The sequence below is a fragment of the Schistocerca gregaria genome, chromosome 2 (genome assembly GCF_023897955.1).
Source record: "Schistocerca gregaria isolate iqSchGreg1 chromosome 2, iqSchGreg1.2, whole genome shotgun sequence".
Taxonomy (NCBI): domain Eukaryota; kingdom Metazoa; phylum Arthropoda; class Insecta; order Orthoptera; family Acrididae; genus Schistocerca; species Schistocerca gregaria.
This window is the reverse complement of record NC_064921.1, coordinates 769,603,416-769,628,762: the sequence shown is the minus strand read 5'-3', so window position 1 is coordinate 769,628,762 and position 25,347 is coordinate 769,603,416. Positions and strand designations below refer to the sequence as shown.

Sequence of the window (25,347 nt, the reverse complement as noted above, 5' to 3'; positions counted from 1 at the left end):
ATTGGCTAAAAAACTGTAATTTTCTCTTTCATGCCCAATATGAAAACGAGAGCTAACGTTGTTTCAAGATTAACAAGATTTCTGCAAGCTTCAACGCAGCGCGGTGAGTAGTGCAAAAGCATTTGTTCTGCGATGCCATTGTCCAGCGTGCGCCTCCCGCCTATGCTAACTTTTATTCCCATTTCCCATGCCTTTCCCTAAACAAGAATCATACCCTTTGTCAATGGAATTTCTATTATTGTAACATTAAAATTCAACAGTAAGATATGCAGAAGTCATTGTTATGAGTCAATCCTGTTTGTTACGTCATGTCACCACTTTCAGATTAGCTACGCGAATACGGTTACAACCACAATAATAATTCAGACATTTTTGGAAATTCTGTCAAGTAATAGTTATTACCGTCTAACTATTTAAATTTTATTTATCTTTTGTACTTTGCAAGCCATCGCCATTCTGGGTGTACTATTTGTATATTTTACGTTTGTTAATTATTGGCAAAAATGGAACAACAACAACAGCAAACTGATAACGGTGATGCTACTGTATCATCAGCATCCCCTTTCCTAGGCTTTTCCAGCCCAGAATCTATGGAATTTACTGCAGGTGTATCACATCAAATAATACTAAGTAACGAAAGTAATTCATCAGGTGACACACCCAATAATCCTGACCCTACGGAAAACGATAGTAGACGTGTCCAACTAGGGATTTCCCACTCCGATCCTAATTTGCACAACTCTAGTGAAAGAAACAATGATCCAAACATTGATCCGAATCAGTACGGAATTTTAATACAACTTCTTACGCGAAGTATGGGTAGCATCCTTAATGAAAGGTTTGATAAACTAGACACTAGATTTGATAAACAGGAGCAGAGTACAAAAGAATTAAACAGCAAAATCGATCAATTGTCTTCTGAGGTAACATCTACTCTGGAAAAACAGGCTAACCAAATCTCAGAACTTAATTCAAAAACGACACAATTGACCTAAAGTTTCAACGAATTGTCATGTCGTGTAAACACTCACGAAAATTCCTTTGTTAAATATCAAACAGTGACAAATTCCGAAATGCAGTCATGTAAAACCAAGTTGGATCAGGTCACGAACGCTCAGGCTCAGGTCAATGATCTAGTTCAGAATTTCGTGCAAAATCAAACCACCTCACAAAATAAAATTTCGATGGATATCGAAGGTATTACTCAACAAGTTAGCGTAGTATGCTTACAACAATTAGAAATGAAAGAAAAAATTTCCCATTTGGAGGAAAAAACAGAATCGCTTTCTTTAGAGTGTAACGCAAACATTGCAGAAAAATTAGTGCACGAATGTGGTATTTGCAACAAGCTCATTGAGCAAAGGGTAGAAACCGCTACAAAAGAGATTTTACACCAGGCCATGTCGCAGGTGCAAACCGAGACCAACACTTTAAAAAACCAAATTTCTCAGTTATTAACTCCCGATTCTAACGTAGTTACTGTTCCGCCTACAACCCCACTCACAACGAGTTCACCGCCTAATTTCACTGTGCAGTTTGTTCCACAGTCTAACAGCGAATCACTTGCGAGCGAAAAACATCAAACAGAGCCGCTCTCAGTGATCGCACAAAACAGTAATTCTCAACCACCCTTGTGCCATGAAGTTTCACCAGGGAACAATAGTTCAGGCCCTATAGTGCCTGCCGGTATTGTTGACGGTAACATGATTAAACATGCCTATTTTCCAACGTTCAGTTCCGATGATACCCAAGCGGTGCACCCGATTGTTTTTATTAGGTCTTTTGACGGAATGTTTCCGCCCAACTGGTCAGATGCGGAAAAGATTTTTTTTGTAAGTAATCTGTTGAGGGGGCGAGCATCCAGATGGGGAGCTGAAATAAAAAGGCAAAATTTAACTTTCAAGCAATTTGAAGAGGCTTTTCTGCAGGAATTCTGGTCAGAACATGAGCAAAAACAACTTCGACGTGAAGTTCACAATCCCGAACCATACAACCCTCGTAAAGAAACTTTACGTCAATATTTTGAAAGATACCTGGACAAAACACTTTATTGGTCAAAACCGGCCGATCTTGCCGATGTGATTAACACCTTAAAAAGTCATTTACCCCTGCATTACCGGACACAATTAATTGGTGTTCCGGAAACTAACATCAAGAAATTTCTAGATTATTTGAATGAAGTAGACCTTGTGTTTAGAGGAGATTCAGGGAACACTCCACATATTTATAATGCTAATTCCAACTCTAGCCAAAACAATTGCCATAATTTCAATCAAAATAACAACAGCGGTAACATGTGGAATGCAAACCCGCTTCCTCAAAATCAGGGGCAAAAATCACAACAGCCCAACTTCACACAATATTCGCAGCAATCTTGCGATCCCCGATTCCAAAATTCCAACAATTACAACAGTTTTGGTAATGGTCAATTTTACCGAAAAAGTAATAGTAATGGCAACAGACGCAATGATAGTTTCAACAACAATCAGTACTCCAGAGGCAACAACAACCGTAACCGAAACAACAACAATCAAAACAGACGTCAGGATGGAAGATACAACCCTGGTTATTTTGAGAGAAATTCGCCATATCAGCAGAATAATTCAAATTGTCAAAATTCTAGAGTCAGTTATCCACCCCCGCAGTGGGGAAACCCGAACTATACACCACACAACTACAATTATATGTTTCCGAATGCACGACACTTTGTACCAACAAACAATGCTAATAATCAGGACTGCGGTAATCAAACTCCACCGAATACCAAACATGTCCATGAACAAAGGATAAATATTATTGAGGTAAGTGATGACCAAAATGCGTCGCCTAATAACGCGGCGGAAAACATGAGCAGACCGGCGTAAGCGCCCAACCCCCGGTCGAGAACGTGAGCACGGGCGCAAATAATCTTGCAAATTGTTTTTTGAGATTCCAAGACGGACACACTATGGAACATGACCTTCTTGCCGAGAATAATAAGTCTAGTAATAACGACAAAGTAAAGGTAACGGTTCAGGCAACTGCTGTTTTATCGTTAGAGAAATCCATTGTAGAAGTGTTATTCGACACTGGAGCGTCAGCAAGCGTGATTTCTAGTTCCCTGTACTTGGATCTAGATAAAGGTTCTAAACTTCCGACGTTTCCAGTGCAGAACTGCCGAATCATCGGTGCCACTGGAAACAAATCAAAAAAATGTCAAATTACAAGCTCTTCTAACTTTTGTTGTTTCCAACGTGCATGTTCGTTATCATTTCCTTGTTGTGGATAATTTAACAGTTCCATGTCTTTTCGACATCGATTTCTTAAATCAGTATCGAGCAGTGATTGACTTAGGGAATGGTATCTGTCAATTGACGGTTGAAAAGCAAAGAATTTTGATACCTTTATCTAAAACAATTAATAACAACAATTCTTATCGGGACGTACGTCACTTGAAAGTACAATCTGTGCCCATCACTAATTTTTCTATGACAAACAATTGCAATTCTTCTTACAATGCTGATAGTAAAACTCTGTGGGAAAAGTGTGCCGAAGCCTACCATCTAACTGATTTGCAAAAACAGAATCTGTTTCACCTTCTTCAACAATTTTCAGTAGTCTTTCAAGATAAACCTGGTATCATACGTGGGTATGTGTACAAGATGGATGTCAAACCCCACCTAACATTTTGTCGTACACACTACAATATACCGTGGTCTAAAAAACCAGCGGTTATGCAGGAAATTAACAGAATGCTACGTTGGAAAATCATAGAAAATTCGCACTCGCCGTATTGCAACCCTTTGTTGTCAGTTTCGAAACCCGATGGAAGCGTGCGTCTTGTTCTCGATGCACGCGAAATCAACAAAATTATTATACCGGTAAATACTCGCCCTGTAAATCTGGACGAACAACTCCTGAAATTTCACAACGCCAAATTTCTGACTAATATCGACCTACGATCGTCCTACTACAAGGTTCTTCTACATCCTGAATCACGTAAATATACCGCATTTTTGTGCGAAGGACGATCATACCAATTCCGTGTTTTGCCATTCGGGTTACGAATAAGTGCAGGAATCTTTATCGAGGCGCTTGACGACGTCCTCGGGCCAGATTTACTTTCACAAATCACTCCCTATGTGGATGATTTAGTTGTGGCGACTGCCACCTGGGAAGAACATGTCGATCTTCTAAGACAAATTTTGATTAAATTCGCCGATGCAGGCGTGACAATCAATTTGGAAAAATCAAGGTTCGCCCGACAACAGATTAAGTTCCTTGGCCACATCATCACGCCGGAAGGCATCAGGCCGGACTCTAAAAAGACTGAAGCAATTCGCAACTTTCCTGCACCCCGAACCAAAAAACAACTTAAAGCATTTTTGGGTCTTTCGTCATTCTTCAGAAAGTTCGTGACACAGCAAGCTCTTAACAGCCCACATCTTCTAAATCTTCTAAAGAAAAATTCCCTTTGGCGATGGACTACAGAATGTCAAGCCGATTTTGAAAAAATTAAACAATCATTAATCCACGCACCACTCCTCTGTCATCCGGACATGTCAAAAGACTTCTGCCTATCGACCGATGCGTCATCTTATGGACTTGGGGCCTTTTTGTTTCAACTGTCTGTTGAACATGATCGAACAATAGTAAAACCTTTCAGTTTTGCCAGTCGCACCTTAACTGAATGCGAGAGATCGTATTCAGTTACGGAATGCGAGACCCTTGCAATTATTTGGTCTATGCGAAAATTTCAATATTTTCTCTGGGGAAAACATACACGCATCTATACAGACCACCAAGCTTTATCATTTTTACTGTATTGCTAATTACTTCATTCCCGGCTCACTCGTTGGTGTTTGTCGTTACAAGAATACGATTTCGAAATTATTTACATCTCCGGCGAAACCAATGTTGTTGCGGACGCTCTTTCTCGTCTTCCGCACGATGCGAAAAATCTTTCAGATTTGCATGAGCAAACTTCCGACTTTCAGGTCATGTTAATGTATGACGAATCCTACAACCGCTACTATCACCGAATCTGCAGGGATTTTGCACAGTTACAAGATGCCGATCCTAGGTGGTCTACAGTAAAAACAAAATTATGTCAGAATTCAAATTCTAATCTTCAAAATTACTACAAGATCAACAATGGTGTACTGTTTCATCGTTCCCATCTCGTGTCAGAGCGTTGGTTGGTATGTTTACCGGAAGCTTATGTTGACGACTTCATTTTGTTCACCCACAAAACCTGGGGACATTATGGCATTAATAAATGTGCCGCCAAGATCCTACGCTTCTGCTATTTTCCTAACATGCGACGTAGAGTCCTGCAGGTCATTCGACGCTTTTCGGCCGACTACCTAGCCCGCGTAGGAAAACCTGTCGCTGTCCTAACGGACAATGCATCGTACTTTACGAGTGCAAAGTGGAAATCATTTCTGCAAGATTCCGATATTAAACATGTTCTTACTTCCCGATTTCACCCACAGGGTAACCCCGTTGAGCGAATTTTTAAAGAATTTAATCAATTTATCCGCATCCATTCTTCTACAAAACATTCCAAATGGATAGAATACCTCGCTCCGTTCGAGTACATTGTGAACAATTTGCCACATAGTTCAACCGGATTCTCACCTGCCGAGTTATTATCAGACGAACCAGAAAAAAACTCATGGTCAAGTCCCCTGCCTAAGTTGTCTTCGAATGATATTTCTTTGCAGGAAAAGGTAAGGCAAGCTGCCATTACCCTGGCACACACTGCGGAGCTCCGGAAGAAAAAATTTGATAAACGGGTCAGACCGACACGTGTGTTCGAAATTGATGATTTGGTATTGCTCACAACCCATCCCAAATCTACGAGGCTAAAACGTTTGCTTAAGAAATGGCAATTAGTTTACTCAGGTCCATACCGGATCGTCGATATTCCTCACCCTGGATGTTATTTATTAGCATACCCTACAACACAGAAAGTTAAAGGACTTTACGCCCACCACCACTTAAAGCAGTATGTAAAGTAAGAGAAAGAGAAAGGATGTGCTAGTTACAGCTAAAATGTTAGTGTTAATTGTTAGTCAATGCAAAGAATCATAACGCATTAAACTATAGCAAATCTACGTTAAACATTACATGCAATCCAAGAACTATTTAATCTACGTTATATTTACTATGCTACGAATAATTTGACTACTAGCCAAGGACAACGAAGTTAGCGACCAAACTTACTCCTTAAACAGGCATGTTCTAGAACAGGAAACTATGTACAAGAAAAAGGATTTTATTATGTTAATAACTGTGATGAATTTGAGAGCCACCAGAATGCTATACTATACGCCAGCATGAGTGAATGATTGTGCTGAAATGAGTGTGAAAGAATGAATGTGAATTTTAGTTTATAAGGTAGTTTTTATGATGATGATGAGGATTTCGTTGTGTGTGAGCCAATGATGCCACCACATAGTATTATTTGATGATTTGCGATTTATATTGAAGCTGTTCTATGAGAAGAAAGGTGAATATTAATTATATGAAGCTGTATGAATGAAAACGATACGTGTGTATGAATACTGATAGATGTTAATGAGAAATGATTCGCCGTGTAGGCAATAAAAAAGGAGAAAGAAAAACTTATTTGGTATGTGCCCTATTTAAAAAACCATTATCTCACGCTTGGCATAAAGAGTTTGTGTGCTCTCCATCGTAACAAACGTAAATTTTGTACATAGGTCATTGTGGAGGAAAAATGTTTATCAGCCACAGCGAAATAAATAATCTGCTTACGTAGCGAATAAAAATTGCTGTCGTTATAGAATCTCATTCTTTACACAGGCTAATTGTGTAGTACCATGCATGCAGGCTGCCTTCATAAGATTCGTATTCTACATTTACGAAGGTCGTGTTTAATGGTTACGAACTTATGAACTCACTAACATTAACACTATTTAAAAAAAATGTTTTTATCCTGTGAAGTAATTTAGGTGAAATCTAGCACTCATTACTTGATAGTGTGAGGACATGGACATATGTATTTGTGTAAGTGGGATAGTATATAAGTTATGCAATTTTATGTCGTTCTGTCTGGACCAGAGTTAAGAAAATGCGACTCTCATAAAACAATTGCTAGGATACGAAGTCTCCCGCTCTCTGCTCATGTTCTCGACCAGGAAACAAAAACTACACGACTACCGGTACGACGTACAATTCACGATTACAAGAAAACATACTTTAGTGTATGAGATTTTTCTTTCTCTTTCAGCAAAGTGGATAAGTTTTTGAAGATTTGTGTGTGAAGCAGTACGACGCAGCTATCTTCGTGGACACAGCGATTTTCTTGTCTTTATGGAAACTAAAGCGCATTCATTTTCCTTTACCTACAGGAAATTCATATATTTATTTTACTACGTGATACTCACTAAAGTACACCTCTTATGGAAGGATCCTATAGTCATTTATTAGTACGTTTACTGACCGAATTTTTTTCAGGAACATAAACTACCGTGTCATTAAGCGCGTATTTACCTAAACATGACTGATTCAACGAGTGAATTAAACCATATACGGTACTCACATTGATTCTTGCAAAAATCTTTGACTGATTTACAGGAAGTGATTGACAATGATCATTGAATTTCTTTTTGCTTAAACAGCAATTCGGATCAACTTTAAAGGATGAAACTGAATACAACATGAATTGGCTTAAAGTCAGTGACACTTGCGCAATGGCAAAGTTTATGATGCATACGTTACGCAAACAGATACACTATTCGTCGCACACATGTGTGAAAACACTACTGTATTGATGAAGATTTTGTAAATATGAATATAACCCAATCCTTCTATCTTGATCCTACTCCCACCTCCTTGCCCACTGCTGGACGATGGATAGTGGGGTAGTGAGGTTTTTGCACTATTCTTTTGTATATTTTGTCCATTCATAATTTGCAGCACTTAGGGTCTCTCGTCGAGTTTTGCAGAATTCTTGATGGCAGATGCCATAGATTTCAATATTCTGTAAAGAAAGAGACAGTACTCCGTTAGTGCACATGCACAGCAAGAAATAGATGGCACAACCTGAATTTCGTGTACATAAATATGTCATGTCATGTCTAATTGTAAAATTTTGTAAATGTAAACAACTAGCAATCTCAATATAAATCTGAATTTTGTAAAGTTTCACAGGACACGACTAGCAAAACATGTCTAATTGTAAGTTTTTGAAGATGTAAACAACTAGTATTCTCTATATAAATATGAATTTTGGGAGAGTTTCACAGGTCACGACTAGCAAAGTATTTCAATGGCTATGTAGCAACTTAGCTACGAAGAAGTTCATTTGTATTATGTATATTGAATTTCATGTCTATAGTAGGTAATCATTTTATGTATATGTACATGTCCATTTTTTCTATGTAATTTTGAACTTGCCTATTCAAAACTTAAATGTACTCTTGTGAAGGCTACGCACAGAACAGTCTTACTATGTGCACCTAATAAAAAAGGAGAAAAGATGCAAAGTGTAATTTTGCTCAAAAGTGAAGTGTCTGTGAAAATGTGTTCTCAGAAGGAACAGGACGTCGAACCTCCCTTCTGAACAGTGTAAAAAAAAATCAAATAGTGTTGATAAAGAGAAATCAACCAGTCAAGAGTAAAAATATGATAGAAAAGTGTTTTCCGTACAAAGTGATAAGTTTAATCTCAAATTCTACGATAAAGTGCAATGATGCGTATCACAGTGATCCCTACCTTGGAAAGTGCTTGGAAGTCTGCGTTGTACGGTCTTCGGATGCGGCTACCAGTACTGTCGCGTCCGTCGTAAGGGGTGGCGCCGCCAGACGTGTCACCGCCTATTATACCTCAACAGCGGACCCGAGCGCGAGGCTGTACGCAGTGCCGCGGTGCGGCACTCGTGCACGCACAGCCACTCTTAAACACCAACAATACTGACATGAACTTTGTTGTCATCGACAACTTAAAACCAAATTGTATGAACTTTTGTGTTCTTTTGTCGTAAGCAGATTCATTACCTATTGTCCTGATGTGCAAACTGTAAAGTAAACAAAGTTGTGGTGCTGTGACTTTTACTGTGCTTCGCACGACGCACCACACTGAACTGAGGCAAAGCATAGTGCTCACTGGTCGACACAATAAGAACTGTGAATACAGGGTAGCAGCTATTGTTTTAATAACAGGACTGCCAACGGTGCAGGCATCTCTCTGAAAAAAATGAATCATCCATTGATCAATTTCAAAGTGGCTATTTTGTAATGTGCAACAATTTATGTATATTTACTTAAACTTTCTACTTTAGGCTATAATTCTTTATATATGTATATACTTGTCATATGTTGGAAAATGTTGTATAATGCTGGTGCAAACACTGCACAACCATGTTCGTCAACTCAAATCTGGCACTGCCGCGAAGTTTGAAAAACTTACGCACCAGTAGAGGGGGCCGTGTGGCGATACCTGTAAGACACCGCTAGCCCACGCCTCTGGCGGTGTGCGTTTAACCCCATTTAAATGACGCGCCAAGCGCGCGCCCAGCGGCTGTACGATTAATTAAATAATCGGCGTGCTTATCACAGTTGAAATCTCTGGTCCAGAGGGACGTGAAGAGGCTGTGGTCCAGAGAGAGAGTAGAGTCAGTCGAGTCTTGTTCAGTCTTAAGAGTCAGTCGAGCTAGAAAGTGTCTTGTGAAACGATCATTCTGTGGATAAAAATAGTGTGATGATTTCTTTTATATGTGTTGTGTTGTCTTCTTCGATGAGTAAAAAAAAAATATAGGTAAAATAAATTTTTGTGATGTCCATCAATAAGTTCATTCCAGTAAAAATAGAACCACTTCCCTTCACCTTTATTCACCCTTTTTTCTTTCTTTCCTTTGTACCAACAAAACAAAAACAAAAAATTACCACCCCTTTTTTTTTTTAATTCCGGACATCACACTGCCCATGCAGCTTCAACACGATAGCACAGTTCATCAAGAGTAGTGACTGGCGTACTGTGACGAGCCAGTTGCTCCGCCACCATTGAGCACACGTTTTCAATTGGTGAGAGATCTGGAGAATGTGCTGACCAGGGCAACAGTCGAACATTTTCTGAATCCAGAAAGGCCCGTTCAGGACCTGCAACATGCGGTCGTGCATTATCCTGCTGAAATGTAGGGTTTCGGAGGGATCGAATGAAGGGTAGAGCCAAGGGTCGTAACACATCTGAAATGTGCCGTCAATGCGAACAAGAGGTGACCGAGACGCGTAACCAACGGCACCCCATACCACCATGCCGGGTGGTATGCCAGTATGGCGATGACGAATAGACTCTTCCAATGTGCGTTCACCACGATGTCACCAAACACGGATGCGACCATCATGATGCTGTAAACAGAATCTGGATTCATCCGAAAAAATGACATTTTTTCATTCGTACACCCAAGTTCGTCGTTGAGTACACCATCGCAGACGCTCCTGTCTGTGATGCAGCGCCAAGGGTAACCGCAGAAATGGTCTCCGAAACGATAGACCATGCTGCTGCAAACGTTGTCGTCTGTCATCTCGACAGCTAGTGATACGAGGCCGTTCGGATCCTGCACGGCGTTCCGTATTACCCTCCTGAACCCACCGATTCCATATTCTGCTGACAGTCATTGGAACTCGACCAACGCGAGCAGCAATGTCGCGATACGATGAACAGCAATCGCTATAGGCTACAATCCGACCTTTATCAAAATCGGAAACGTGATGGTATGCATTTCTCCTCCTTACACGAAGCATCACAACAACTTTTCACCTGGCAACATCGGTCAACTGCTGTTTTTGTATGAGAAATCGGTTGGAAACTTTCATCATGTCAGCACGTTGTAGGTGTCGCCATGGGCGCCGACCTTGTGTGAATGCTCTGAACAGCTAATCATTTGCATATCACAGCAACTTCTTCCTGTCGGTTCAATTTCGCGTCTGTAGCACGTCATCTTCGTGGTGTAGCAATGTTAATGGCCAGTAGCGAATGTTGCAGGGGAACAGCATAGAAAGGTGCTCAACGAAAGTTTGTCTAAGATGATTATCCAAGAAGAAGAAAACTATCGGCACTGAAAACGAAATCTATCCAATAGGGACAGGATTGAGACTGGAAGATATACAGCTTGACGAAAGAAGAAGAAAAAAGTAAACAAGAAGAAGAAGGGAAACATGGAGCACTTGGAAGTCATGGGAAGGGAAGAAGAAATCTGGTAGGAAACTTTCCGATTGCTGTTCATACAGTTTCAGAAGAAAATCCAGATTTGAGACTAAATCCACAAAGTTATGCATTTATCGTTTGGGAAGAATAATAAGGAAAATTGCGGTAGATCGAGAATCCAGTAAGCAGAGATAATGTGCGACAAAGAGCTCTCCTGATTAAGCGCGAAGCTTTGAGGCTACTTCCCACAGGGCCGTGGCGGTGGGCTTTGCAACCGATGACCAGGACTGGAGGTAATGCCTGGGAGCGCCGCTGCGACGTCAGCCGTAGGCGGCTCGCGTTATAAAGTGGCGGCACAGCGGCTGCTGCCGTCTCACACGGGACAGGGACCCCAGCCCGGCCACAGCCGTCCAGGCCTCGCAACAGCGCGGAAAAGCGGCGGCGCTCACTTCGCGTAGCACAGTACACTTCTAACGACGCAGTCGAGGTGGGTAATGACGGAACTGCTTCTGTTTCTTGCGCCTTGAAAAAAACTATCTTTGTTTTTCTCTCCCAACATTTTTAATCCTGTTTTTTATTTTCTTTATTTATTGATTTCTGAGTGTGCTTTAAGGATTCATTTTCAGAGCTACGTTCCTTTGTGACAGTAATGTTTTAGCATAGGTAACGTTGGCCTTCGTATAAACGCATTGTTGTTTCCTCTATGGCTAACTGCTGTTATATTGAAACATCCCTTCAGAAAAATTTATAAATAACTGTGCTGATAAACCTCTTACGTTATTTGATTTTCAAACAGCTGAGCAAAACTGAACGTACTCTGACATTTCTCTCCTTACTTATTCTGATCATCACTAAGCTGACACACAATATTTTTAGCGGAACCCAATCTGACTTCCAATAATCCCTAAAAAGAATGGCCCTGACTAACAATAAACTATTTTCATGAATCACTTACCCCACAAAAATCTTCGTTACTCGAACTACTGCAATACAGCGAGCGCCAATACTGCCAGCTAAATAAAAGATTCTAACCAATGAAGGCACTAACTACTGATAGGCATATAGTTAGCAAATCAAATATTTTGATGGAGAACAAACAATGCATTTACCTTTATAGAGTTCATATATATATCCACTCTTACAAATTTCCTTCTCATGGCGGACACACGTCCAGATCGTCTGTTCTCAAAAATCTGCCATCTCTCTCCCCACATTCGCCACTGCTGGCGGCTCACCTCCATCTCCACAACGCTATGCATTGTTCACATCCAACTGCCCAACACTACAATAGTGAATATTTCAACAGTGCCATCCAGCCACAGATTGCACACAGCACAGTCAGTGATTTTCAGACAGAGCGCTACGTGGCGTTACCAACATAAAAACCTAAACAGCAGACTTAAAATATTGCTCACTATTCTTCACCGTCAGTACGAATTAGAACCGAGAAATTTGGTCCATACTTGTGTACTTCGGTTTCGAAACACAGCTGAACGTAAAGAATTCTTTTTGGTTCTCCTACTCGAGGAAAGAAAGACACTTCTGAGAGAAATCAAAAATTGTCTCAAAAATTATTAGAAAGTAATCTGCAAAAGGAAATTAATAGAATACATTAACAGGTAGTATTAATCAACTGTTTGATGAAATTTCCTTTAAAATGGCACTGCATATTTCCTTCCTCGTTCTTCTCCGAGCTTGTGTTCCGTCCATAATGACATCGTCGACGTGACGTTAAATATTAATCGTCCTCCGTCAGACACAACCAACAGAAAGTACCTTACATTAGGTGACCAAAACGTGCACATGAAATGACAGTCGGAGTTTCTTCAGCGATGCAGCTGAGTATCTCTTCCCTGTCTTCCACGTTCACTCTAGGCGCTACAAAAACGTTTGGTGCAATAGTTTGACGTTCGTCAATGGCTTTAGAGCTCGCTCCTTAGCTCCTGTAACTCACCACTAATTTCTCTTACTGTCACAAACACTGCTGGCTTCGAGATTTATAATTACAACAGCTAAACTTTCAAACATCTTGCGATTTGATGTGTCTATTTAGGTTTCCCCGGCGGTTATGTTCACCGCATGGCTCTCGTGTCTATCGCTAGTCCACGTTATGTATTTCAGTGTTTCCTACAACTGGGGTAACTGTTCGACATCGTCCGATCTTCTACTTTCCAACAGTAACAAGCACGCAGCACGTGACGATGTACTGCAGTTGACTCGAGGAAATACTGTGGGACACACAAAGCGTGGTCCGCCGGCAGACGCGAGAGCCATGTATCCTGTGATCTCATTTGTAGAAGGGAACAAATATGGTAACCAATATTCACAGAAAGGAAGCATCATTACGCTAAAATGAATTAGAAAAAGAAGGAACAGCAGTCCATAACGTCGAAAATAGTTGTGGTACTGCAAAAAATGGTTCAAATGGCCCTGAGCACTATGGGACTTAACTGCTGAGGTCATTAGTACCCTAGAACTTTGAACTACTTAAACCTAACTAACCGAAGGACATCACACAAATCCATGCCCGAGGCAGGATTCGAACCTGCCACCGTAGCGGTCGCGCGTTTCCAGATTGTAGTGCCTAGAACCGCTCGGCCACTCCGGCCGGCTCTGGTATTGCGCGTCATTCCTTTGTATTCCCTCAAAAAGACAGACATTGTAACATACTTCAGGAAATCAGGTACTCGTTGTAATAAGTACTTAATTGCAAATAAAGGTAGCGGGAATGTCACTGTAGATAGTCGTACAAAATCTGATCAGAGATGGCTGTTCTGTTTATAGTGTAGAGTGAGAATAATATAACGTAGGGAAACTGAAACATCTAGACTTCCTACAAAAGGAGCCGAACAGCTGAAAAATTCTTCTAGGTAACTCTAAGAAACTCATAGACGACGAAAATAATCTTACAATACGCCAATGGTTTTTGTACGGGTATCACGAGCCTGTATTATTACTTTACACTTTATTAACACTGAGCTGACGATGATACAAATACTGTTTCTGAGAAGATGGATCACAACATTCTATACAGTGTTAGCGGCAACTGAAGAGCACTTGCCGCTTTTCCAAAGCGTTAACGGATAGACAATCATCTACATTTATCCTCACCTCTGAATGTAGCGGAGAGTACGTCAGACAATACTGCGTTTCCTCTTTCCCCTTCCATTATAAAATGGAGCGCTGTAGAACGACTGTCGGTAAAAGGCAGTACGAGATCGAATATCTGTAATTTACGTGTCATAGTCGATACGTGAGATGTATGTGGGACGAAGCAAGATGCTGAATGATTCTGCTTGGAACACATGTTCAAGGAATCTTCCCGTGATACACAATGTCTCTTTTGTAGCGTCTGCTACTGTAGTTTGATGAACGTCTATTAATTACACCTGGTGAAGATTCCAGACTGATGAGCAGCACTCGCGAATCTGCTGAACGATAGTTTTGTAAACTTCTAATTATGACTCCTTCGAATCTTCCAACGAATTTCGGTCTTGTATCACCTGTTCTTACACCACGTTTTATGGCCGGTTTTGTTTCCAGTGACTGAGTGCTGTTCTTGTATTCGAACATTAACGGGTTTTCTCGCATCTTTGTGTGCAACATATAGAATTTGTTTTCGTTGAGTGTCGGCTTGTAATACCGTAGCAATCATCGACCCTCTGCAGGCCTTCCCGCTTTTCGCTACAATTTTCTAGTATAAGGTAAGTCTTACAAAGGTGCCGACCTTACCCGCTATATCGTTTGTGCAGGATGTAACAAAAACAATGCAGACCAACTTCGAGGCATTGTAGAGTATGTTTTGATTTAAAAAAAACAAGAATAGGTATCCGTGTCTGGAAACATCTTCCAACAGCGTTAAGGAACGTCGGAATTATAGGGACCAAAGACTACTAATAGGCCAATACTCCGGCAGCAGACGTGAGTTTTTGTGCAGACAGGCCACTAGAGAAACTTATCGAAATGGGCCTGATATAATTTAGGTCGTTAGATGGTGTCGGATACGTCCGCACCCGCCAAACACTGTATATTACGCAAAGGGCTGTGGCGCCAGCGTACACACTGAAGGTTTCTGCCGTGTGGGTAGCCTAACGGCAGGCGTTGTCCCCTACAGCCTCGTTTTGTTACACCCCCCGTATACGTCGTTAACAGTAACGGCTAACTTTCACTTACGGTGACTCCTCTCCATTAAGCACCACGGGCTGAGTTTTGTCTTCGCTCTCAGTACAATCACAAACCTGTGCTAAAATTCTGCAAACTCATATTCTGTTCACCAGGCAACAGTGTGGAACTGTATCGAATGGCTTCCGGAAGGAAGGAATTCGACATTAACATAGGCGCTGCTGTTTACTGCCTTTTGGATCACATTTACGAATAGAGAAAGCTAGACTTCACTAGATCGCTGTTTACACGTTGATTGCTCATATAGGTGTTTCGATCTTGAAAAAAGTCCATAATATACGAACATCAAACGTATTCCACAATTCTACAACGGACTGACGTAAAGAATATAAACGTGTAGCTATGCCTCTGTGCTATAACTGTTGAAAATCGAAATTATATGCGCATTTTCCCCAGATCAACACAGAAAGCTTCTTTGTGCCACTAATGTTGGTACGGGAGCGAACTGATTCACACAATCTGAATAGGATCACGGAGGTCCTGTTGCCTTTTCACTGTTGAGGTATTTTAGTTGATTTTATATACCACAATCAGTTACTTGTCATTTTAACATTTGTGTAGAGATATCCCCCAATGAAACATTCTCAAAAGACAGAATTCAGCATCTTCACTCACATAGGTTATTTACCAGACAGCCGGCCACGGTGGTCTAGCGGTTCTAGGCGCTCAGTCTGGAACCGCGCGACTGCTTCGGTCGCAGGTTCGAATCCTGCCTCGGGCATGGATGTGCGTGATGTCCTTAGGTTAGTTAGGTTTAAGTAGTTCTAAGTTCTAGGAAACTGATGACCACAGATGTTAAGTCCCATAGTGCTCAGAGCCATTTGAACCATTTTTTTTACCAGACATAATTTTAAATAATTTGAAGCACAAGATTACTCTGGATTTCTTCTCATCCTGAAAGCCATCTGTAAAAGAGAATCTTCCCCAAGTTATTGTACATGTTGATACTTTATAGCGTTCACTGCTGTTCAGCTCTTGCGAAAACCGGTCGTTTAACATAAAAGTAAATGGTTCTGCTGAAGGGGAGCATTTTTAAAAACAGAGTGTAAATTTTCACACCTGTAAATACCAATTCAGCGGCAAATTAAATATGCATTCACAGTTTCAGAATCGTACCGTTTCCTGGTTTCCTTCCACGACAGCGTGCCACATTTTCAGGCTTTGCGCAGCATTCGCAAAATTATCACATGACACGTGCTGGGTACTGCCAGGGTTCTCAGAACTTGAAAGAGAATCGAAAGAAACATCTACAGCTAACTGCGTAACATTGCTGATTCTGGAATGAATTCGTACTAAGAACAGGCATAAGTAATGTAATAGGTCCCGGCGGAGGTTCGAGTCCTCTCTCGGACGTGAGTGTGTGTGTGTTTGTCCTTAGGATAATTTACGTTAAGTAGTGTGTAATCTTAGGGATTGATGACCTTAGCAGTTAAGTCCCATAAGATTTCACACACATTTGAACAAGTAATGTAATACTAGTGTTATTTGTTTCCAGTGCAATCGGTTGTCACATTCGTATATACAACTTTTTTCAGTCTGGCTTTTTTTGGTTAATTATGATGATTTTTAGAAGAACGATGCCACCACATCACGAAAGGTCTCTTTGCTCATACCCATAAGGTCATGACGTAGGAAAGGGTGTTTATCTAAAATGATTATTACGAAATACATTCTCACGAAATGGCAGTTAAAAATTATCGTAGTAAAGGAATAAATTTCAATCAGGGTACAAACACTACTTGCTTCTCCATTTTCCCCAGTTGTACTTCCATTACTTTTGTCATTTGTCGTATTAAAGAGAACGGTACATAGCTCTGGGCTGAATTTAGCGACAAGGAAGATTCCCATCTATTGTGAGTGAAAATACAGCATATTTTCGACATTTGTATTTGAGCTTGATAGTCTGTGGGAGTCTTTCCAATTGGTTCTGGTCGCAAAGTAGTTCCATGCCTGTCGAGTTCACTTCAAACAAAAAATGTAACGGAGTTAGTATTCGTCTCGATTTCTAAATAACACCTCTGGAAATTTTTGAGGTGCGCGCGCCTGTGTGTGTGTGTGTGTGTGTGTGTGTGTGTGTGTGTGTGTGTGTGTGTGTGAGAGGGAGAGAGAGAGAGAGAGAGAGAGGGGGGGGGAGAGAAAGAGAGAGAGACGTTACAGCACTACGAACTGTAATATCAATGGATTTAGAACTGTAACGGCAATGAGAAACACTACTATTAGCACAACTAAAAATGCATATTGCCAAAACATTAAGAGACAGAAAATTTAATCAAGCATTGTTTTAGAATATGAACCTTACAGAAACATCAGAGGTAGCTTATATGTTACGGGAGTAATTGTTTCATCTTCTCCCTTTTTACTGCATTCTCATTTGAACTGGGTGAATATGTTTATGTGAGGAAATACAAAATATCGTTTTGTAAAGTCGGTCACTGTTACTTTGAATGGACGCTTACAAAGCGATGCTAATGAATCCATGCGAAATTTTTGAAGCTGCACAACAGTCGCTATCTACGCCACCAAACAACTGTTTCGTTTATTTCAGTAATTACAAAGTTTTCTGTAGATCTTATGATGCATAGCAACACTTTTGTTATATCTTTTCTGTTCCTATTTCTGCATCTTTATCAGTATTAACTAGGTAACTGATTGGAGCATAGGGCTCTGCATAAAATTTTTGAAAAAAACTGCACAGAATTCGCACTGAGTCCCGATGGCCGGCTAAGACCTGTCTGGAGATGTCCTGGGCAGCAGAGGGGTAGCCACCTGACTGTTGCCCACCATACGGCCCGACAGCGTAGAGTGATGGCCTGGGGTGCCACTTTATTTCATAGCAGGTTCTTTTCCGTCCTCATCCACGTCACCCTTGCTACAGAGCGGTACGTCGACGATATTCTACGCCCCGTTTTGTTGCCCTTCATGGCAGCCTGTACTGAGCTTACATTTCGAAAACATAATGTCCGCCCGGCGAGAGTTTCTACTGTTTTTCTTCGTGTTTGCCAAATCCTACTTTGGCCATAAGGTCGTTGGATCTCTTCCCAATTGAGAATGTTTAGAGCATTATGGGCAGCGCCCGGCAATCCTTCTAGGTATTTTGACGATCTAACGCGCCAGTTGGACAGAATTTGGCGCAGTATCCATCACGATAACGTCCAACAACTCCACCAATCAATTTAAAAACGGTTCAAATGGCTCTGAGCACTATGGGACTTAACATCGATGGTCATCAGTCCCCTAGAACTTAGAACTACTTAAACCTAACTAACCTAAGGACATCACACAACACGCAGCCATCAAGAGGCAGAGAAATTCCCTGACCCCGCTCGGACGCTGGAGACCTTGCTGTCGTGCGCACAAAACCCCTCTACTACTATTACTACTTGACCCCACCGGGAATCGAACCCGGGAACCCGGGCGTGGGAAGCGAGAACGCTACCTCACGACCACGAGATGCGGGCCCAATCAATTTAATGCCGAATAACTGATTAGAGCATATCGACCAGAGGTGGACCAACACGTTATTGACTTGCTCAGTTGGCGGAGCTCTTTTCTTGAATAAATCATCTAATTTTTCTCAGATTGTAATCATTGGTTTGCCTGTGCATGTACATCACAACTACCGATTTCGTCCCATTTGGATAATTCCTTCGTGGTGCATCTTTTTTTTTTTTTTTTTTTACATTTTACATATAACTGAAAAAACTGCCTCTGTGTGCATCATTAATTCGAATTATGGGATTTTGGCTGTAGTTTAATCTACCTTTTAACACTTTATACGCAGACTTTTGAATAGTGATGGCTCTAAGCACTAAGCACTATGGGACTTAACTTCTAAGGTCATCAGTCCCCTAGACTTAGAACTACTTAAACCTAACTAACCTAAGGACATCACACACACCCATGCCCGAGGCAGGATTCGAACCTACGAGCCTAGCAGCAGCGCGATTCCGGATTGAATCACCTAGAACCGCTCGGCCGCAGCTGCCGGCTCTCTGAACAGTGACAGAAAGTTTATTTATCCTGCAACATTCCCGACTCACATCTAGCAGATCTTTCTTGTTCGTTTCTCGTTATAGTCTGCTGTTACCTTTGGCTAGTTGCAGGAAGTCATCAGCACAGGAAGTTTCCCTCAGAGCTCCAGGTTCTTATTATAGGGTGTTCAAAAGAGGTTTGAGGCTAATGTCCCAGAACAAGAACTGGTCCCTGAACATAGTGTTTGATGATTGATTTCTTTGTAAGGACTTGGAATATTTACCTCTGTGCGCACAGTAGTTTAGAAACCTTCTGTAAAGTTTGCATGTCTAGTTACGGTATTTCAGCCACGCAAGTAAAGAGGTGCATCAAAGATTGTTGAACGCTTTAGATATATTAATAACAACAGCTTATAAGCTAATTACTGGAGGTAACTACAGCAAAAATACTTACTTTCACAATGATGGATTAAGGAACAGTTAACCTCTTTTAGACAACTTGCCACAAAGTAGCTTATCTGAATGCGCAAAACTTGTGTGGTAATGCAGGCGGCTTTCGTTTTTGGTCAGCTACTTGTTTACAGAAGATTAACGCAGCTTTGAAATATGAAGAATGTGTTTACTGATGATGCAACTGCGTTCCCCGTGCGCTTGTCAGGAGATGGTGCGGAGACAATCTGTTCCACTGGCGTAACGAGGGAAAGTAAGTACAAGCTGACGTAGACTGAGGTGGCTTACTAGAAGAGTTACTAACTGTCCATTCTCCCACAGCGCCTTGTCAATGTTCCGCAAATTTACGGTCTTTTAAATCTTTCCGACAAAGGAATATCTGGTAGCCCCGTTTTGTACGAAACTTCTTTGTAAAACACAATATACAAAGCATCAGTGCTAATGATTAAAGAGAGAACAGGGAAAACAACGTTTTGGTGACTCATGCAGTGGACAAAAACTACTTGCAAGTCCGCCATGCCAAATACTTTTTTCTGAAATGAAAAGCTGATTTACTAAATCAATATAATAAAACCAGACCAAAATCAATATATGGATTCTAAAGGAAATTAAAATGAGAATATAGAAAGGAATGAATGCCAACGTAAATATTGCTCATTTCTTGAAAAACAGGTACAGTTCTGGTGCTTTCATAGCATACTTGTACATCTACCGAACGAATGGTGATAATTGTTACAAATGAAAGATTTTAGAAAGTGCTCTGTACAAGCGCCGCTAGTTTGCATTTGGTAGACTTATGCAGCTTTAAGAGGTTCCGACTTATCAGTTTTACTTTTCTCCGCACATTGAGGAACTCACTGACAGTTACATATACACCTATTTTCTTTTTATGGTCAAATTCAGTAAGTGTTAAATATGGCATTACGTCTCTACAGTTCATCTAATCAGAGATGACTACAGAACCAATCCCACTTCGTAAACAAAAATCCCACTTCGTAAACATCAGGAACAAGCTAATTCTTGATATCCAGGACATTCGGACACTCTTCAGACGGTAATTACGAAAGTCTGAAAGTTAGATTCTAAAGCTATTTCTTGATAATATCTAATTCTTTTATCACAAATATTCAACACATTATGTACTCCGCTAGAGAGTAAAATTATTTCATCTCAATTAAAGTATTTGCAGACAAGAATTCTGCCACACTGAAACAATCATGTAGACATCGCCCACTCTCCACACATCGGAATATTGCAGATATTCGTATATGTTTCATTTCGCCTACAAATTCTCTACCGACTGCACTATCCAGGCATGAACCACCCCCCCCCCACCCCCCTATTCCCTCACGGCTTTAGTTCCTGCAGTACGTATTTCCCATTTTCCAAAGAGGTACTAAGGGAAGTAAAGTTGTGAGGGAGAAAGTGGCGTTGTGGGGAAGGAAGAGGGGTCGTGATTAGTGCTTAAGAGTGCAGTCGGTAGAGCATTTGTTGGTGAAAGAACAAAGGTTCCAGGTTTGAGTCCAGATGCCATACACACTTTTCATATGTCAGGATGTTTCAAATCAGTGCACTCCAGAATGAAAATGCATTTAGCAATCTGAAAGGATATTTTCGATGGGAACTAATTATCTGCCTCTAGGAGGAAGTGGACGCTCATGTACTGATGTATTTAATGCGTTTTAATACATAATTGAAGAGAAATAGTGTGTGCACTCGCTTAGAGATTGTGTCAGGCTGATTCATTTGCTTTTGCACCTCATGCGCTTGTGTGTGTGTGTGTGTGTGTGTGTGTGTAAACAGAATAGTTTTTAAGTTTCACCTGCCGCTACCTGTCCAAGTTATAATAGTTTTAAGTGTGAATTCCATGCAGTTCATTTTAATTCACCTGTTTGGGATGGACATTTTAGAGCCACCCACTTCACTATATTAACTAGTTGTTTCAGCTGCTTGAGGTGGTAGAAGTATAGAGCTACCTTCTTCAGCGTATAGATTAGGGCTACTGTTTGGGTGGAATTTCACTAGCAACAGTAATAGTTCAGTGTGAAAGAAGCTGTAATTCTGGAATATCTGTAATCAGTACTGCGATGTAATGTAGAAATTTTCACCCGATACTATTAGCGATGCGCGAATAATCATTCAGTAGTGCATTGTAAAGTAAAAAAATTTTCAACCAGTGTTATTATTTGCATAACCAAGAACTGTAAATATGTGTGTAATAAATATCAAACAGTAACAAGAAGTGTGTATTTAAAAACAGTATTAATTCGTGTATTGTAAAAACAACAAGATTTGTGAATATACAGCAGCATTACTAATGCGAATATTTATGTCCGAATAAAAAAATTGTTATTCGCTACGATAAGTATTTGTTTTTATTTCACAATTCCCTACCCTCACAACCGTATATGAAGGCTGTTCAAGACACACGAGATATTAATTTGAAGCATGAGAGAGAGAGAGATGACGTTTAAGGTATCTAGGCTAATCTACATGGATCAGAGTGAAATCAGTAAAAAATATACACACTTTTTTATGAGGAAAAAAGTCGTTTATTTTTCATCCAACTTGAAAGCAATTTTACATTTTCATAAGCAGACACAGAAACACTATTTTCACACATCTTCTTGAGTCGATGGAGAGCAGGACACCTGTAGAATTCCAGGTCTTGAATAGCAGCAAACGTGAAGATTTGATGCATCCATATCTTCTCATTGTCCTTCAAGTAGATGATGGTATCCGTGTGGTCGAATAATTGAAGCGACGTCAAAATGTCTTTATGGGATATTCCATGATAATCCCAGTGAATTCCATGGTAGAAACGTGTTATCCACATTGCACTCTTCCATGTTTCAGCACACTTCACATCCTTCAAAGATCTTAGTGATACAGTGTTTGCTGAGAATGTCTCAATTATTCCAGCGTCTTCTGTGTATGCTGTGAATGCAATATTTTTAAATATGAACTGTCTACGCTCATCGTCACAGAAACCCTAAAAGCCTGCAATGATGTTCACGCCTTTTGATACCATAATGGAATGCGCTGGGTATGCCGCAGCACTTGTTCATTTATACAGCTCTCTACACAACACTGGTGAGTGGACAGTAGATAGTTAATCATATGGTCATGCAGAAGCAGAGCACACGCTGCAGTGTGTTCTGGGAAATTTTCCAAAGGTTCAAATTCAAGTTTACATCTCTACGTTCAGATTTAATTATCTTGTTTTGTTTTGAGCAGTCTATTACGATGAATCCTTGAATTTCCATGGATTGAGTAAACATTCTCCTCCTTCTTCTTCTGTGCTTTCATAGTAAGAAGCACAGGACCTCGCATACGTGTCTTATGCTAGGCTGTATACATTTGCATCCTAATGCAGAAGTAAATTGTCATATGGGTAGAATTCGGAATTCAGGTAGGTTCTGGCATTAATTATCATGAAATTGTCGAATGCAGTGGAATCATTCGCTGTATTCCCTTTTCTATTAGTCTGGAATGAATGTTGGCGTCCACAGCAGAGAGGAGGTTTTAATAGCCCATGTTTGTCTACTTGCAGTCGGTAACACAGGGTACTCGAAAACCTCCCAAAAGCGGAATGTTTGTGGCAGATATGTACCAGAATTCAAAACTTTTAAAAGCTTGAAACACTCCTCGTCTGATACACTGAAGTGAGGCATTTTTCATATTTTCTTCTTCCTTGTGATCAAATTCTCCTCTTGAGCACCTTGAGTGTATGAGTTATTATCCATCGCACTCCGTACCAGAACGAGTTCCTGTTTAGCACTCATAATAATCTACTTCACGCCCTCAAAGAAGCCCATACGCATTTTTTGATGTATCCCAGCTGTTAATCGCTTGTACTTTGTAACTGTTCCACCGATCGGATCATTTGTGAACCATACCGTATTTTCTAAACCATTCAGATCCGTGGGCGGTGCAGAGATGTATGTTTTAAGAGTTGATATTATGTAGACACTGTATGTATGGTCTATCTAAAACCCATTTAGTTCTTAGCGTATCTCTTGAAACAGGAGCGCTAAGGCGTTACTTGTAAGGTTGGATCCCACTATAGCGCTGCCGTGCGTTTCTTTGAATGATCCCTCTAAATATATAAAACTCTTGCATGGAAGCACCAGCGCGTCTTGGTGCTGGATGGCAATCCTAATTGCATCATTCTTGTTAAATGTCGTTGAGGCGTAATGTTTATGCGTGAAGTATTCCTAATGTATAGTTCGCTCATCGTACTCTACTGGACTGGTTATATTGAGTGAGGGCGTCATTGCAAAGTTTCAAGCCAACTGATTTAAGAAAATAGTAGTTCGCACGTGTTATCACTTTGCGGTTTGGCGGCGAAGTGACATGCTGTGAATTGCGTGCACTGGTCTTATAACATACGCCCATCCTGCCTTAGATGATTTCCCCACCACGAAAGTCGACAAGTTGATTACTCTGGTCCACAATACGCAATTCCAAACAGTCCAATGTCTGAACTGTCACGGGAAGATATATTGGATTGGTAGGAGTCTCAACAATCTTATACTCCGTTGCAACTGAGGGGAAGAACCTTCAAATAGAGTGAATCAGACTGTCGTTGAGATAGAAGTTCGTTGCAATGTTACACTCATCTCGGATTGTGCTGATAGGCAAATTCCACAGTCTGATGTGACTTGTAAAATTTGCTGGGATCCTGCTTCAAAACCTGCCTTTAGCAAACACTCACACATCTGCTACATTTCTTCCCATTTTTGTTTTAACAGGTAACGTGCGGGTAAATCTACAGTATGTATCAATAACCATTTAAACATATTTAAGTCCATTATTCTCGTTAGAATGTTTCCTCATGTCTACAAGATCAGCCTGCTATAAATCATCCAAGCCTATGAGCGTATGTTTTGCGTGATGGTTTGTGCAGTTCTCGATCTACTGTCTCCACACTTATTCGGTGATACCTCTCTCTAAGCTCAGACATTATTGAGACAACCTTATTCGAATGAACTGTATTACCTGCAGCAGCTGATGCCATGTGCAGAGGTAGTCGATCTGTTACCTCGTTAGGGGCGTCATAATATACATACTGCGAGATTAGATTGTTCACTGCTTTATGCTCAATGTCAATACCATCACCGTTCCTGTTGCTGTTGTTTTCACCGCTAAGTATTGGTTTTATAATGAGTTAACACTTCTTGTTGTTCTGGCTTTCTATGATTGTATGTACATCAATCAAATACAGTACTGCATGGTGCATTTCCCTACCACTAGCTGAATTATTTATGCGTTTTTTTTTGTAGGTCTTAGGAAAATAAGGTTAATTAAGCATGGCGTTCTCTCAAACTGCTTATCACCCATCTGTATTGTGCCATCAGTTACATTTATAGGTTTCATGTCCATTACGTACAGTCATCCACTGCTTATTCTGAATGTTCTATCCATCTGGCCAGCGGCATGACAGATAATGAATTCACCAGTGACAATACCATCGTTATTATGTAGTTTTATTTTTTCTGAGAGCTACCTGAGAGATACAGCAACGGGCTTGAAGGTCTCTCTTAGTGTTAGCTGTCGATCCATATACCCTAACCTTAGCAACAGCAAT

At 40.6% G+C, this 25,347-nt stretch overlaps 1 protein-coding gene across 2 annotated transcripts in view; it reads left to right on the top strand.

Moving 5' to 3' along the window:
• LOC126334997 (sodium-independent sulfate anion transporter-like) overlaps window positions 1–25,347 on the top strand; it is a 317,982-nt gene that overhangs the window by 196,706 nt on the left and 95,929 nt on the right. The window contains exon 1 of one of the 2 annotated variants that reach the window (XM_049997815.1): window positions 11,527–11,641. The exons of the other annotated variant lie outside the window; for it this stretch is intronic. The gene's annotated coding sequence lies outside the window, so the exon portion shown is untranslated. Of the gene's footprint in view, window positions 1–11,526; window positions 11,642–25,347 lie in introns of those variants that run through there. 2 annotated transcript variants of the gene reach the window in all.